Below are 17,991 nucleotides of genomic sequence, written 5' to 3'. Positions count from 1 at the left end.
CTGGACCCTTGACCCCACGGTGCCCTGGGCGGGGGTGGTTCGGACTTCTATCCTTGTGCATGGCAGTAGCCCCGCCTTCGCTCCAAGTTTCCGCCCTCCTCAATCGCGAGGCGTCCCACGACTGTTCGCGTTCTGCGCTTGACGCTTCGATGCGCGAGGCGCGCTCTCATTAATATCCTCGTGGATTGATGTAGGTCCAGCGGTCGATGGCCTCCTTGGAATTCGGTCAGGATTAATGTCGCTGATAATCCTTCTTTTGAATTCTGTGTGGATCAATTCCCACCAACCTCCATCTTCTATATAAGGCTCTCTAGGGGGCAACGTCCTTCCACACTCCACGAACCCTCTAGCTAAACAAGAAACATGGCCCTCAACTCTCTAAGTCCTTCAATAACCTCGCCAGGATTGTGATAAGAGTTTGAAGAATAGGATGGCTTTGGGTGGGAGTGAGGGCGCGCAGGCCAAAGGTCCTCCTCCCTCGATTGAGAGCCGTTGCGGCTGTAGTTTGCGTCAGACTTCGGCGCGGCAAGGTTTGGGCGTCATCTGATGGTGTCATGCATGGCAGTCAGGAGGGAGGCCTATGAGATTACATAATGCTTTTCTCAGGGGTGTGTCCATGCATGCCCTTCAAACTGGCAGTGACTTGTGCCTGGCCTACCTGCCGGTGGAGACTCGTAAGATTACGTCATGTCCGGTACCTAGGTGTTGCCGCCTCCAATGGTTAACCACCATGGGGCTGGGAGAGAATCAAGAAACATCATGGGAAGGGGCCATCAGGCGCTCTTGCATCTGCTACTCTCTTCGCGCTGGCACCATCCGCACCGGCTCGGGGGTTGTTGGTAGCCTTAAAACAAGCCTGCCTCAGCCCCTTCCCCAGGGTTACTTTAGAATAGGCCCGTCTGGGCCTCTGTTTGTAGAATTAGCTTTAAAACAAGCCTGTCTGGCCTCTGTTTGTATCTTGTACTTATTTTTTTATTAATAAAATACTGCGATGTTTGTTTCCTTTCCTATTCTCTGAATCTTTTACTTTTCTGCAATGATTATTTCTTGTGCAAATGCGTCATTGTCGGTTGTTCCTTCTTTCTCTCTCTTTTTTTTTTTTGATGGGATTTGGGATCGGTATCGCCAGTGGTGACAAAAAACTGCCTAACCTCGCACAAGCCCTAACGGGGAATCATTAACTGTTGCGCTTGCTAACGCACTAGTTCTTCCCACAGACGGCGTCAATTGTAGGGTCCGGGTTTGAGCACTTCTACTGTTAAGAGAGTGGACTCAAGTCCATTAGCCCAGTACAATGAATTTGTAGAGAGCGGATTCAAGAACTAGGCCCTAGCAAACGGACAGCGCCCAATGTAGAATTCCCCTCCGTTGAAGGCTAGCGCACCAGGGTTACCCTCCAAGGTCGCTCCTCAGTACCAATCCGAGGAGCTTAACAGTGGTCTCTCTCCTTCTCCTGCCCATCGTCCCCTCACGTTCATCTGTTTCTTCACCTTATATAGCCCCTTTTCTCACAATCTCTCTCTTCCACTTGTTGATCATCCACGCCCCTCCCTTCTAACCGTCCGTCCCATTAACCGCTTTACCAGTACTCATGTGAGTTGCAGCAACCAAGGCTACCTTGTCCAGAAGTCACATCTCCATTAGTGCGGCCAGAGGGTTAGGTGAGCGCATTTAGTGTGAAGGTGACAACCTATCCTGGGCTTGCTCCCCAATTAGTGTTGGTCTCGGTCCTCCGAGGACAGGGTCATCCTCGCAGGGCTCCTAGCAACTCAGACCTTCATACTTCATCCTCGGACGCTCCTTCCTCCTCGGCATGGGCCCTGGGCCGATGTAAAGTAGGCCGAGGTTACCAAGTTCTCAGGCCCCACAATAATATATATATAATTATATAATAATATATATATATAATATATATATATTTTTTTTAGTTTTTCTTTTCTTTTCTAAATTTTATATTATTAAAAGGATTGTAAATATTTAACATAATAATTAATATTTAGATTGTGAACTGTGCAATGATTTATCATTATGTTTTTTTTTAGTATGGTACTTTACTTTTAAGAAATCTAAGTACTATGTAAATTTTTTTATCACGTATTTAGAATGTGAATTGCGGAGTGATTTATCTTTTTTTTTATTCTTCTTTTTGTATGGTACTTTACTTTTAAGAAATCAAGTACTGAGTTTTTTTTTTTTTTTTTTTCACATTTCTTTTTGTTTTGTAAGTTTTACATTATTAAGTGCATTATAAATATTTAAGATAGTGATTAGGATTTAAATTGTGGATTGTGGAGTGATTTACCTTTTTTTTTTTTCTTTTTCTTTTTGTATTGTACTTTACTTTCAAGAAATCAAGTAGTAAGTAATTTTTTTTTCCTTTTATTTTTCTTTTGTAAATTTATATTTTTAAATTAGATTATAAATATTTAAGATAGTAATTAGTATTTAGATTATTGATTGTGGAGTGATTTGTCTTTCTTTTCATTTTTTTTTTTGTATGATACTCCAAAAAAATCAAATACTTGGTAATTTTTTTTTCATTTTTTATTTCTTTTGCAAATTTTTTATTATTAAGTGAATTATAAATATTTAAAATAATAATTAGTATTTAGAGCGTGAATTGCGAAGTGATTTATCTTTTCTTTTTATTATTCTTTTTGAATGGTACTTTACTTTAAAGAAATCAAGTACTGGGTAATTATTTTTCACTTCTTTTTTTCTTTGTAAATTTTATACTATTAAGTACATTATAAATATATAAAATAGTGATTAGTATTTAAATTGTGGACTGTGGAGTGATTTATCTTTTTTTTTTTCTTTTGTATGATACTTTACTTTCAACAAATCATATACTGGGTAAATTTTTTTTTTTATACTTTTTTTTTTTGTAAATTTTATATTTTAAAGTAGATTATAAATATTTAAGATAGTAATTAGTGTCTATATTTTTATTGTGAAGTGATTTATATTTATATATTTTTTTATGGTACCTTACTTTGAAGAAATCAAAATACTGGTAAATTTTTTTTTTCATTTTTTTTTTGAAAATTTCTATTATTTAGTGGATTATTATTATATAAAGTGGATTATAAATATTTATAATAGTAGTTAGTATTTTTATTGTGGACTATGGAGTGATTTATCTTAAGTTTTTTTTTTTTTTTTATAGAACTTTATTTTTAAGAAATGCAATACTGGGTAAATTTCTTTTTCATTTTTTTTTGTAAATTTTATTTTATTTAGTAGATTATAAATATTTAAGACAGTTGTAAGTATTTACAGTGTGGAATGTGGAGTGATTTATTTTTATCATTTTTTTTTGTATGGTACTTTACTTTCCAGAATTCAAGTACTAGGTAAATTTTTTATTTTTTTTACTTTTTTTGTTGTTGTAAATTTTATATTATTTAGTGGATTATAAATATTGAAGATAATAATTTGTATTTAGAGTGTGGAATGTGGAGTGATTTATTTTTATCATATTTTTTTTTTGTATGGTACTTTACTTTCCAGAATTCAAGTACTAGGAATTTTTTTTTTTTTTTTTCACTTTTTTTTGTTGTAAATTTTATATTATTTAGTGGATTATAAATATTTAAGATAGTAATTAGTATTTAAGTGTGAAATGTGGAGTAATTTGTCTTTACCATTTTTTTTTGTATGGTACTTTATTTTCTAGAAATCAAATACTGTGTAATTTTTTTTTATAACTTTTTTCTTCTTTTGAAAATGTTTAATTATTAAGTGGATTATAAATATTTATGATAATATTTAGTATTTAGATTATGGACTATTAAGTGATTTATCTTTATCTATGTTTTTTTGTATGGTGCTTTACTTTTAAGAAATGAAGTACAATGTAGATTTCTTTTTCACTTTTTTTTTTTCTTTTGTAAATTTTTATATTAATAAGTGGATTATAAATATTTAATATAGTAATTTGTATATAGATTGTGGATTGTGGAGTGATGTATCTTTATCTTTTTTTTTTTTTTTGTGGTACTTTATTTTCGAAAAATCATGTACTGGGTAATTTTTTTTTAATTTTTTAATTTTATATTATTAAGTGTATTATATATATTCCAGATAGTACTTAGTATTTAGAGTGTAGATTATGGAGCGATTTATCTTTATCTTCTTTTTTTCTTTTTGTATCGTACTTTATTTTCTAGAAATTAAGTACTGGGTCAATTTTATTTTTCACATTCTTTTTTTTTGTAAATTTAATATTATTAAGTGGATTATAAATATTTAAGTTAGTAATTAGTTTTTTGAGTTTGGACTGCGGTGTGATTTATTTTTTCTTTTTCTTCTCTTTTTGTATGATACTTTACTTTTAAGAAATCAAGTTCTGGTTTTTTTTTTTTCCAATTTTCTTTTCTTTTGTAAATTTTATATTATCAAGTGCATTATAAATATTTAAGATAGTGATTAGTATTTAAATTGTGCATTGTGGAGTGATTTATTTTCTTTTTTTTTTCTTTTCGTATGGTATTTTACTTTCAAGAAATCAATTACTTGGTAAAAAAAAATTTCCACTTTTTTTTTCTTTTGTAATTTTATATTTTAAAGTAGATTATAAATATTTAAGAAGTAATTAGTAGTTAGATTTTAGATATTGAAGTGATTTTTTTTTTTTTTTTTTTTGGTATGGTACTTTACTTAAAAAAATCAAATACTGGGTAAATTTGTTTTTCATATTTTTTCTCTTTTGTAAATTTTATATTATTATGTAGATTATAAATATTTAAGATAGTAATTAATATTTAGTGTCAATTGTGGAGTTATTTATCTTTATCCTTTTTTTTTTTTTTGTATGGTACTTTACTTTAAAGAAATCAAATAGTGGGTAAATTTTTCTTTCTCTTTTTTTTTCTTGTAAATTTTATATTATTAAGTGGATTATAAATATTAAGATAGTAATTAGTATTTAGATTGTAGACTATGTAGTGATTTATCTTTATTTTTTTTCTCTATTTTTTTTGTATTAAGCTTTAATTTCAATAAATCCAGTACTAGGTAAATTTTTTTTTTCACTTTTTTTTTAATTTTTATATTTTTTAAGTAGATTATAAATATTTAATATAGTAATTACTATTTAGAATGTGAATTACGGAGTATTTTTTTTTTTCTTTTTTTTTCTTCTTCCCTCTTTTTGTATGGTACTTTACTTTCTAGAAATTAAGTACAGTGTAATTTTTGTTCTTAAGTATATTTTTCCAAAACTATGTGCACTATAAAGTATTGAAGATAGTAATTAGTATTTAAATTTTAGACTATGTAGTGATTTATCTTCCTCTGTTTTTATTTTTATTTTTTTTGTTTGGTACTTTACTTTTAAGAAATCAAGTACTAGGTAAATTTTTTTTTTTCACTTTTTTTTTAACTTTATACTATTAAATAGATTATAAATATTTAAGATACTAATTACAATTTAGAATGTGAATTGCGGAGTAATTTGTCTTTTCTTTTTCTCTTCTTTTTGTATGATACTTTTACTTTCAAGAAATTTAGTACTGTGTAATTTTTTTTTTCACTTTTTTTTATGTAATTTTATATTACTATGTGGATTATAAATATATAATATAGTAATTAGTATTTAGATTTTAGACTATGGAGTGATTTATCTTTCTTTATTTTTTTGTATGGTACTTTATTTTAAGAAATCAAGTATTGGGTAATTTTTTTTTCAGTTTTTTCTTTCTTTCTAAATTTTATATTATTAAAAAGATTATAAATATTTAACATAGTAATTAATATTTATATTGTGGATTGTAGAGTGATTTATCATTATTTTTTTTATCTTTTTTTTTGTATGGTACTTTTCTTTCAAGAAATCAAGTACTGTGTAATTTTTTTCACATTTTTTTTGTAAATTTTATATTATTAGGTAGATTATAAATATTTATAGTAGTAATTAGTATTGAGGGTGGACTGCAGAGTGATTTATCTTTTCTTTTTATTCTTTTTTTTTGTATGGTAATTACTTTTAAGAAATCAAGTATTGGGTAATTGTTTTTTTTGTTTTTGTAATTTTATATTATTAAGTACATTATAAATATTTAAGATAGTGATTAGTATTTAAATTGTGGACTGTAGAGTTATTTATCTTTTTTTCTTTCTTTTTGTGTGGTACTTTACTTTCAACAAATCATGTACTAGGTAAATTTTTTTTTATACTTTATTTTTTTTTGTAAATTTTATATTTCAAAGTAGATTATAAATATTTAGATAGTAATTAGTATTTAGATTTTTTATTGTGGAGTGATTTATATTTATCTTTGTTTTTCTTTTTATCGTACTTCACTTTGAAGAAATCAAATACAGGGTAAATTTTTTTTTTTCACTTTTTTTTTTTTAAATTTTGTTTATTAAGTGGGTTGGAAATATTTAAGATAGTAATTAGTATTTAGAGTGTGGAAAGTGGAGTGATTTACCTTTATCCTTTTTTTTTTTTTTTTGAAAATATATTATTATGAAGTTATATATAATATTATGATAATAATTAGTATTTTGATTGTGGACTATAGAGTGATTTATTTTATTTTTTTTTTATAGTACTTTATTTTCAAGAAATTATATATTGGGTAAATTTCTTTTTCATTTTTTTTTTGTAAATTTTATATTTTGTGGATTAAATATTTAAGATAGTTGTCAGTATTTAGAGTATGGAATGTAGAGTGATTTATCTTTATCATTTTTATCTTTTTCTTTTTGTATGGTACTTTACTTTCCAGAAATCAAGTACTGGGTAATTTTTTTTTTACTTTTTTTTGTTAATTTTATATTATTTAGTGGATGATAAATATTTAAAATAATAATTAGTATTTAGAGTGTGGAATGTGGAGTGATTTATATTTACCATTTTTTTTTCTTTTTCTTTTGTATGGTTACTTTATTTTTCTAGAAATCAAGTACTGTGTGATTTTTTTTCTAGAAATCAAGTACGGTGTAAATTTTTCTTTAAAAACTTTTTTTCTTCTTTTGAAATTTTATTATTATTAAGCAGATTATAAATATTTATGATAATAATTAGTATTTAGATTATGGACTATTAAGTTATTTATCTTTATCTTTGTTTTTTGTATGGTACTTTACTTTTAAGAAATGAAGTACTGTGTAAATTTCTTTTTCACTTTTTTTTTTCTTGTAAATTTTATATTATTAAGTGGATTATAAATATTTAATATAGCAATTCGTTATATATTGTGGATTGTGGAGTGATGTATCTTTATATATATATATATATATATTTTTTTGTATATAGTACTTTAGTTTCGAAAAATCAAGTACTAGGTAATTTTTTTTTTCTTTGTAATTTTATATTATTAAGTGTATTATGTATATTTCAGATAGTAATTAGTATTTAGATTGTGTAGTGTGGAGTGATTTATCTTTACTTTTTTTTTTTGTATGGTATTTTACTTTCAAACAATGAACTAATCAAGTATTGGGAATTTTTTTTTTTTACTTTATTATTCTTTTGTATATTTTATATTATTAAGTGGATTATAAATATTTAAGATAGTAATTAGTATTTAGAGTTTGGGTCGCGGAGTGATTTATGTTTTCTTTTTCTTTTCTTTTTCTTTTTGTATGGTGCTTTACTTTCAAGAAATTAAGTATTGGGTAATTTTTCACTTTCTTTTTTAAATTTTTTATTATTAAGTGAACTATAAATATTTGAGATAGTAATTAGTATTTTAAGTGTGGAATGTGGAGTGATTTATCTTTATCCTTTTTTTTTTCTTTTTGTATGATACTTTACTTTTAAGAAGTCAAGTCTAGGATATTTTTTTTTTTTTTGTAATTTTATTTTATAAGTGGATTATAAATATTTAAGATAGTAATTGGTATTTAGAGTGTGGAATTTGGATTGATTTATCATTATTCTTTTTTTTTCTTTTTCTTTTTATATGGTATTTTATTTTTTAGAAATCAAGTACTGGGTAATTTTTTTTTTCACTTTTTTTAAAAAATTATATTATAAGTGTTTAATATTTAGTATAGTAATTAGTATTTAGATTATGGAGTGATTTATCTTCTTTTTTTTTTTATGTTACTTTACTTTCAAAAATCAAGTATTGAACACATTTTTAATTTTTTTTAAAAAAATTTATATTATTAACTGGACTATATATATATATTTAAGATATTAATTAGTATTTAGGTCCTGAGGGTATTCCAATCACTTTTTAGGTTAAGAGGCCATTTTAGTCTTTTTTTTTTCTTTTTCTTTTTTCAATGCCATTTCGGTCAACTTCTAAATTTCAAGGTCATGTCGTCATTTTTTTTCCTAGGGGTATTTTGGTCATTTTTTGGGTTTCATTGTTATTTCGGTCATTTTTTTGGTTTTATAGTAATTTTGGTCATTTTTTTTTTTAAAGTTTCGGGGTCATTTTGTCGAATCTTTTTTGTTCTAAGGGTGTTTTGGTCATTTTTTTAAAATTTCATGGTTATTTTTGGTCATTTTTTTTTGGGTTTTATAGTAATTTTGGTAATTTATTTTGAGTTTTAGGGTGATTTTGTCTTTTCTTAAGGTTCTAAGGTTATTTCGGTCATTTTTTAGATTTTGGGGGTCTTATGGTAATTGGTGAGAAAAAAAAAAAAAAAAAAAAAGGAATCATCGCATGTGACAAAAATACCACCGATTGTGAGAAATGTACGGTCTAATGTAATGTTGGTACTACCTAAAGTAACAATGGAACCATTAAATGTGATAAAGAAACAAGGGGAGCACCAAATGTGACAAAAGTACAATCACATGTGATGATGGGATTGCACAATATGAGGACGACACAGTCAAATGTGTGAAAAAAATTAAAGTACAACCAAATGTGAGAAAAGTACAATTAAATGTGATGTTGGTACTGTCTAATGTGATAATAGAACCATCATTTGCAAGAAAAAAAATTGAACCACCAAATGTGACAAAAGCATTGTCACATGTGATTTTGGTACTGTACAATTTGAAGATGGTACAATCAAATGTTAGAAGAAAATACAAGTACAACGAATGTGGAAAAAGTATTATCATATGTGATGTTGATACTACTTAATATGATAATGGAACCATCAAATGTGAGAAGAAAAAAAAAGGGAACTATCGAATGTGACAAAAATAAGGTTGCATGTGATGCTGGTACTACCTAAATCCCAATGTGACGATGAAACTGTCAAATATGAGTAATAATTAAAGTACCACTGAATATGAGAAAAGTACGGTCAAATAAGATGTTAGTACTATCCAATGTGACAATAGAACTATCAAATGTAAGAAAGAAAATAAGGAAATTACCGAATGTGACAAAAGTACAGTCACATGTTATATTGGTACTGCATAATCTGAGGATAGTACTATCAAATGTGAGAAAAAATACGAGTATAACCAAATGTGACAAAAGTATGGTAAAATGTGATGCTAGTACTACTCATTGTGATATTGGAACTATCAAATGTGAGAAAAAATAAAGCAACCATCGAATGTGACAAAAGTACAAGCACATGTGATGTTGGTACCATCTAATGTGACAATGAAACTGTCAAATGTGTATAAAAAATTAAAGTACCACTGAATGTGAGAAAAATACAATCAAATGTGATATTGGTACTGCTTAATGTGACAATGGAACTGTCAAATGTGATAAAAAATAAGGGAACCATCGAATGTGACAAAAGAACTGTCACATGTAATGTTGGAACTACACAAAGTGAAGATGGAACCGTCAAATGTGAGAAAAATAAAAGAACCATCAAATGTGACAAAATAACTATCACATATAATGTTGGAACTACAAAATGTGAGAATGAAACGGTCAAATGTGAGAAAAAATAAGGGAACCACCAAATGTGACAAAAATACAATCTCATGTGATGTTAGTATTACATATAGAGATGGTACCATCAAATGTGATGTTTTGGTAACCTGGTGATGATGGAAAAATCGTTAGTCAAGTAGACTCGTCTAAATGAGTCAGTAACCTCGTTAATTGTGCTTGCAATCATTGTTAAGGGCTTTCTTTAGGTGGTCACCGGTGTGGTGCCTGCCACATAATCTCTAATGATAGCGTCAACATGTGAAGGCTTTTCTTAGAAAATATTAGAGCAATAGCATATAAGAGTATCAGAATGTATACCTTTTTTGGTCTTGGGGAGTGCTTATATATGGCTTCATTGCTTCTAACCGTTGTGGCCTTTAATGTGGCTTTAGTGCCTCTTTGTAACGCCTCCAGGCTCAATGATGTAGGTTTTAATGAGCTTCCAATAGTCTGACAGCCTGTCTTGTAACTGCCCGGGGCATTAAACCTTCATTGAATGGCTTGTCTTACTTCGTTCATGATGTGGCAGGACAGATGAAGGCAGATTATATTATCATCTAGGCAAGAAGGTTCGTTGGTCCCATCGGCTGCCCCCCCAGGTTCTGTAGTCATCCTTACGTGTCATGACGATCACCAAAAGGTGAAAGGTTTTTTGCTCAGGCATGGCTCTTGGGGTTCCGTTCCACATTTAGTGCGTAGTGGTGGCACTGCACACGTCGTGGCCACGTGGCGTGTTCTAAGTGGTGGATTTTAATGCTCCACTTCTGGTGCCTCTTGGGTTTCCCGCTATGTGTTTTTTTTTTTTCTCTCAATTTTCTGTGCCTAGTTTTTTAAACTCCCTTCCTTTTCTCTTTCTTCTTCACTTTTCATCTTTCCTATGTTTTTACTGCTCTGCGATTTCTCTTTTCACCGAGCTACTTTCCTTGCAATTGTCTGCATTTGGTCCTTTTTTGGGGTTGTGTTTTTGAGGTACGGTTACTTCTTTCCCTTTTTGTTCTTCCTACCGCAGTAATTTTGAAAAGGTTTCTAATTTTCCCCCTTTCTTTTTTCTGTGTTGTGGGTTTTCTTAGGATCTTGCCCCTCTTCTATTGCTGTTTGAGTTCCATGCTAAGTAGTTCTGAGGTTAGGGCACTTTATCCCTCCATTTCTTTCTTTTTTGCGAGTTTAGGGGCTTCTTTGAGAATTTCTTGCAATTTTTGACCTTTAGTTGAGGATTTTATGTGTGGGGGAAATTCCTTAAGTTTAGAGTTAACCGATTTGTTCCCTTTATTGCGTCAATCTGTTGATTGGTTTGAGGACCTAGTGAGTGATTGAAGAGTTATGTCGAAGGTAAGGTCCGGTGAGTTAGAGATGGGGTTGTCATCTAGTGATGACCTCGTGGAGGAAGATACTGCGGTCTCTACTTCGAGAGTGGTTAGGGCTTTTTTTGCTCTGGATGAGGAGTGTGGCTTGGATGCTGAAACCCTTTCCCGATTTAGGGATCGATTTCAGTTTCCTAAGAAGGTTAGGATCCTTCTTCCTCGCAAAGAGGAACGAGCTTGCCATTTTTCGCTCGGAGATGTGTGTTTTTATGAGGCCGCTTTCCAGAGTGGGCTTAGATTTCCCGTCCACCCCTTTATCATGGAGCTACTAAATCACTTCAATATTGCTTTCGAGCAACTTATGCCCAACTCGTGGAGGATCGTAGTTAGCTGTATGGAAATTTGGTTGGTAGGCACCACACCGATGACCACCTAAGGGAGGCCTTTAACAACGATTGTAGGCACAGCTGACGAGGTTGCTGACTCATTTGGACAAGTCTACTTGACTGGCGATTTCTCCATCATCACCTGGTATAGCAGGTTACTTATTAGTGGGTATCGTACCCTAAAAAGAAAAAGGGGGGGTGCGGTCGAATTACCCTACATACTATGTGACAAATGGCTACACTTGGCATGCCAAATAACTTTTTTTGGGGGGGTATGATGTATGCATAGATAGTCCCGCATGTACGTTGCCGAGGCCATGAAATTACTTTATATTTTATTAGTTTAAATTCTATAAATTGTTATGGTGGTTTAATTTAGTTGAAACCCTATTATTCAAATTTAAAAAAATTAAACATTACATTTCAACAAAAATTCTATTTATTTTATCAATCGATATGATAGTAGATATAATTCTATTATCTAAGTTTCAATCAATTTTGACTAAAAAAAAGTGTCAATAACTTTAATATTTTTCTCAAACTATTATCAAAATTTTAAAATAAATTTTAATATTTATTTTAATTATCTATAATCATAATTTTTTATTTCGACGTGATAAAATTTACACAATATATATTGTCCTTATATATATATTGTTGAATTATCATTTTATAGTACACTAAATTTGGACTTTGTTATTTTTCGTCTATTAATTTTGACAACTCTAATGTATTTTTTTAAGAGAGTTAACGGAAATTTTCAAACAACAATGATAAAATGACTAAAACAACAAAGTTAACGGATTAAAATGACAAAATTTGAATTTAATATACTAAATGACAATTCACTAAATTAAAAGAATGTAATTTTTTTTTTTTTTTGGGTTTATTACATGGCAGTTGGCACTTGTTAGCTCTTTTGTGGGCCTTGATTATTTTATTTTATATTTTGGCAAGCCCATGTTGGATTTAGACGTCCACTCTTCGTGTGCTATAATTAAAACCTGTCCCAAGTCACCAGAATTTTTTTTCGGCTCCTTCAATGAAATGTAGCCCGTTTACTCTGTGGTGCAGACCGTTGTGACAATACCCGTGCCACTGGATCTTAACTGGGCTTATAATTGGGCCTAGACCGAGACAGTAATCAGCCCATTTCTAATGGATTCGTCATATACACGGCCCACGTAACAAATAGAATAGTCCAATTTAATCATTCAAGGCCACCACCAGCTTTATTACCAATAATATAATACAACTATACTATGTAGTGAATTTCAATTTGAATTTGAATTTGATTGCTTGAGCCCATAATTAGAGATCTTTTGAATTTTAAGTTCTTTCTAAGATGAATTACACTCTTCTCCTTAACCATTGAGTACACTTTAATCCTCCTAGACTTTAATAGATCAATGTCCCAACATATTATTCATAAGCCTACATAATGATATGGATATCATGCTCATTAGTCGTAGTTTAAGACTTGTGTAATTTGATATATGGAAAAATAGGTCATTTTCTATGTTTTCCACCAATAGTTTATAAGATTTAAAGCAAATAAAACTAATGAAACTTATCCATAAATGATAAAATAATTTTTAAATTTTAGTATGTAATACATAACTAAAGCTAAACCAGCCAATCTGTCAAGTTGAAACAACCCAAATTTTCAACTGACCTGTCGATTTTGGAAGTTGGTGGATTAGCAGCGGTGTAGAATTTTTCCAACTTCCCAATAGCAATTTGGTTAGAAAATTTTCCCACAACCCACCCAATCCAACCCACACGCAATCTTACTTAAGGGATGATATTACTCAGTTTTAAATTTTAAGGGAGATTGAAGTGTACCCCATGGTTAATTAACGAAATTATTTTAGGAAACTTTTACATTGTTCATAATAATATATTGATTAAATCCTTCCTAAACACCCAAAAACATATTTTTCCATATAAACCAAATTGGGCTAAAAAAAAAAAAAAACATGTCAAGAATTTTAATGGTCATATTAAATGATTTCTTTATTGAAACTCTAACGCATCTAACCTTTCATCCAAAATAAAGAGAAAAAAAATAGCTTATTTCATTTATTTTTCTTAAATTGTGTATTTCCAAATTTGAATCGAACCTCATTAGATTGAAATAATTATTCTTAGATTTGTGATATTACTATTTTAATTGATTTAGAATGAAATAAATTTATATAATTTATTTATTTATAATTATTCAATTTATGTGCTCATAAAATATACAAATATTTTAATAATTTTGTGTTCTATTTTTTAAATGGGTTGAAATGAGCCATGTCTTTGTCAATCCAATGTGGCCTATTTATTGAGAATATTATGTCGGTCAATTCGTGTTAACTTTCCTAATAAATATGTAATGTTAGGGTTAAATACTATTATAAATAAGCCATGGGTAAAATCATGTAAATGAATATCCTTATTTCAACATGACTTGAATATAACTTGCCACCCCTAAGCTACACTTTTGGCCAAGGGAACATCAACAGGAAAATTGTGAATCAAGAATGGCATATGTGAGACAGAAGCCAAATATTTAGTGAGGTGTGTGAGCAAACTTGCCACCAAACATGTGCTTGATTACAATGCCATGTTAAAATTGGTTTGGGATTAATGGCCAGTAAGAAGAGTGGAATAGAAGAAAAAGTATAAGCACATATGAAATTGATGTGGTACATAGCTAATGACCTATGCCTACAATGGAAAATCCTTAGGGATACTTCTTAACTATCTTGAATTCTATTCAATGTTACAATAAGTCCATTGGAAGTCTATATAAAGAGAGACTAATATTGAACTAACTGTAAACTAATCATAAGATGTAATACAAGTTAGATCATGTTCCTATACAATACAATTAAAAAAAAAAAAAAAAAGTTAAAGAAAAAAATGCAATTCACATCCAACATACATCAGACTATCAAAATCACCAACTACCGACATAAATATGAAGTTTTATTTTTAGAGGATTTCTTACAAAAGTTGTGTATTTGACTATAATTATAATGGGATCTGAATATTTGGGGATTGTTTGATAGACTTATTTAAACACATGTTTTCAATTTTTGAATAATATTACACGTATTTTTACATATTTCTTCACTCACATATATTTCCACACATGTTTTCAAACAAAACACATATTTTAAAACATATGTACCAAACACCCCCTTGACATTTTGATGCATTCGAGTGGGGATGATGATATCCTATTTGACTATGATTCAAGCCCCAAATTTGTAGACAACAAAAAGTTATGATTCTTCTATTGACTTGGAACATTATTTGAATGGGAATAACATGAGTTTTTAGTACAACTTTCATAACTCTTCAGTTGATTAGTCATATCACATATGTCCGAAAATTCACTCAATTATTTAACCTATTAGGCTATTACTTATTAGTATTTGTATTACTTTACATACTCATTAAAAGATTTGTAAACTTTAAATTTGGGACATACATTAAAACCCAAACTCACATTCTTATTTCCATATCACATTATATATTCAACCCGAACTTAGGTTTCTAGCATATATATTTTTTAGAGCGTTTTAACCTATAATGTTCACTTTTGATAATAATTTTTTATTATCAGACCAAAATACTAATTGATTTTTGGTATAGGCATAATTTAACTTTAAATTTCTTATTTGAAGATAAGATTCTTTACTAATTAAGCAAATTAAAACTTACACGTCTCTTACATACTGTCAGTTGAATTACTAGTAAACTAAATACTGTCAATATAAAGTTGATGACGCGGCCACTTGCCACCTCCCATGAAAAGAAAAGAAAAAATTATTGATATGAAATGTGGACAAAGACATGAGTACATGACATTTAGACATTGGGCCTTCGTGAATGGAGAGGAGGGCCCTTATTCATGATAAATCATACTTTACGATAATGTGACTTTGGAATCATCAACAGTGTAGTCAAAAGCCCACTAATGGCTAGATTCGAATATTCTTGTAATATTCTAATGGTGGGGTTTGGGCGGCAAAAAAAGGCTTGGATATTGAGTTGAAAATGAAATCTTTACATTATTTATTTTAAACACATCATTATAATTGATCCAAATTTTGTCTGCTTAATAATAAATTTCTTTTACTCCTTTGACCTTTCCGAGGGCCAAGAGGCTAAAACCATTATAAATTGAGAAATAAATAGTTATTATTACTATTTTTTTTAGAGGGAGTTTTAATTTATGATGTCTTTTTTGATGATAGCTCTTTATTATTAGACTAAAACACCAATCAGTTTTTGGTGTAAGCGGGAATTGAACCTTAGATCTCTTATACAACTATCAAAAATTTTACGTCCATAATATTTTCACAATAAATTATAGGTAGTAAGTTGTTATTGGTCTAATTTGAACCTACCACTGAAATTACTTTTTTGCCTACTCAATAACAACCTACTGCTTACGATTTGTTGTAAAGATGTTATGGATGTAGCATTTTTTTTTTATTTGATTGTTAAACTACAAATTGCACGCTTTAAGTTTGGCTAAAATTCATTTCAATCATTTAATTTTATTTTCATTTAATTAAGTTCTTTAAATTTCAAATTTATTCAATTTAGTATTTTCACACAAAAAATTTATAAAATTAATAAAAATAGTTTATAGATTTTTTATTTGATAATTTTAAAAAAAATTCATTAGTTAATTGATAACATTTATATTTTAAAAAAAAAAAACGGAATCCACTAATGGCTAGATTCGAATATTCTTGTAATATTCTAATGGTGGGGTTTGGGCGGCAAAAAAAGGCTTGGATATTGAGTTGAAAATGAAATCTTTACATTATTTATTTTAAACACATCATTATAATTGATCCAAATTTTGTCTGCTTAATAATAAATTTCTTTTACTCCTTTGACCTTTCCGAGGGCCAAGAGGCTAAAACCATTATAAATTGAGAAATAAATAGTTATTATTACTATTTTTTTTAGAGGGAGTTTTAATTTATGATGTCTTTTTTGATGATAGCTCTTTATTATTAGACTAAAACACCAATCAGTTTTTGGTGTAAGCGGGAATTGAACCTTAGATCTCTTATACAACTATCAAAAATTTTACGTCCATAATATTTTCACAATAAATTATAGGTAGTAAGTTGTTATTGGTCTAATTTGAACCTACCACTGAAATTACTTTTTTGCCTACTCAATAACAACCTACTGCTTACGATTTGTTGTAAAGATGTTATGGATGTAGCATTTTTTTTTTATTTGATTGTTAAACTACAAATTGCACGCTTTAAGTTTGGCTAAAATTCATTTCAATCATTTAATTTTATTTTCATTTAATTAAGTTCTTTAAATTTCAAATTTATTCAATTTAGTATTTTCACACAAAAAATTTATAAAATTAATAAAAATAGTTTATAGATTTTTTATTTGATAATTTTAAAAAAAAATCATTAGTTAATTGATAACATTTATATTTTAAAAAAAAAAAACGGAATTTGACAAAAGACTGGGATTGGGTAAATTTGATTTTTTTTGAGAAAAAAACACACACACACACAAGGGAGAAGGAAAGAGATTCTAACATAAATGCACACAACAACTTTACTCAAAAGTTATGGTAACTTTTAAGGAAGGGTGGGGCAAGTTATACTACACACAACACTTTCTTTAGCAATGTGGGATAAATTTGAAACTTAGATGACTTAATTAAATGAAAATGAAATGAATTTTAGCCTCTCTCTTTTCCTTATAAATAGAGGGTGTGATTTGAATCATAAATCTCTTATTCAATGATAAAATTTTTATTAATTAAGCTAACTATAATTCACATCAAATAATTAGTTAACACTTTCATAAATTTCATATATTTTTTACTCCCTCACAAGTCACACCTCCCCTCCCCACCCCCACCCCCCGCTCCCGCCCCCAACCCCACCCACCACTCCAAAAAAAAAAAAAACACAAAGAGAACAAATGAAGGACCTATGTTAGGTCCAATATGAATGACCCTTGTGATTAACCCTAATTAATTATTTAGCCAAGTATAATTAATCAATTAATATATGCAATTTTATGGAAGCACAACAAATCACCAATCAACTAAGTATGCAGCGGAAAATAAATAACACGGTGATTTGTTTACGAATGGGAAAAACCTAATGGCAAAAACCCCACCGGGTGATTTTCAGGTCACACTCCCGAAACTCCACTATTATCAAATCAAGCGTTACAAGTAAAGGAATCCGAAGTACCTTACCAACCTACAATTGAACCCTTACCCAATACCCAATTGGACTTGATCTGTAGTGACAGTCTCCACTTTGATGCACGGCTCCCAAGTACGTGACTAACCAATGCGCGGATCCAAGTACGTGACTTCAGAACACCAACTGATGAAGAATGGTTGGCTGCAAAGTTCTTCAGATCATCCTTTCTGATGAATAGCAGGAAGATGCTTGGTTACAAACCTATGGTGAATTACACAGC

This window comes from Quercus suber, unplaced genomic scaffold (assembly GCF_002906115.3).
Source record: "Quercus suber isolate HL8 unplaced genomic scaffold, Cork oak 2.0 scaffold_329, whole genome shotgun sequence".
In the NCBI taxonomy this organism is placed as follows: Eukaryota; Viridiplantae; Streptophyta; class Magnoliopsida; order Fagales; family Fagaceae; genus Quercus; species Quercus suber.
This window is presented reverse-complemented; position numbering follows the sequence as displayed.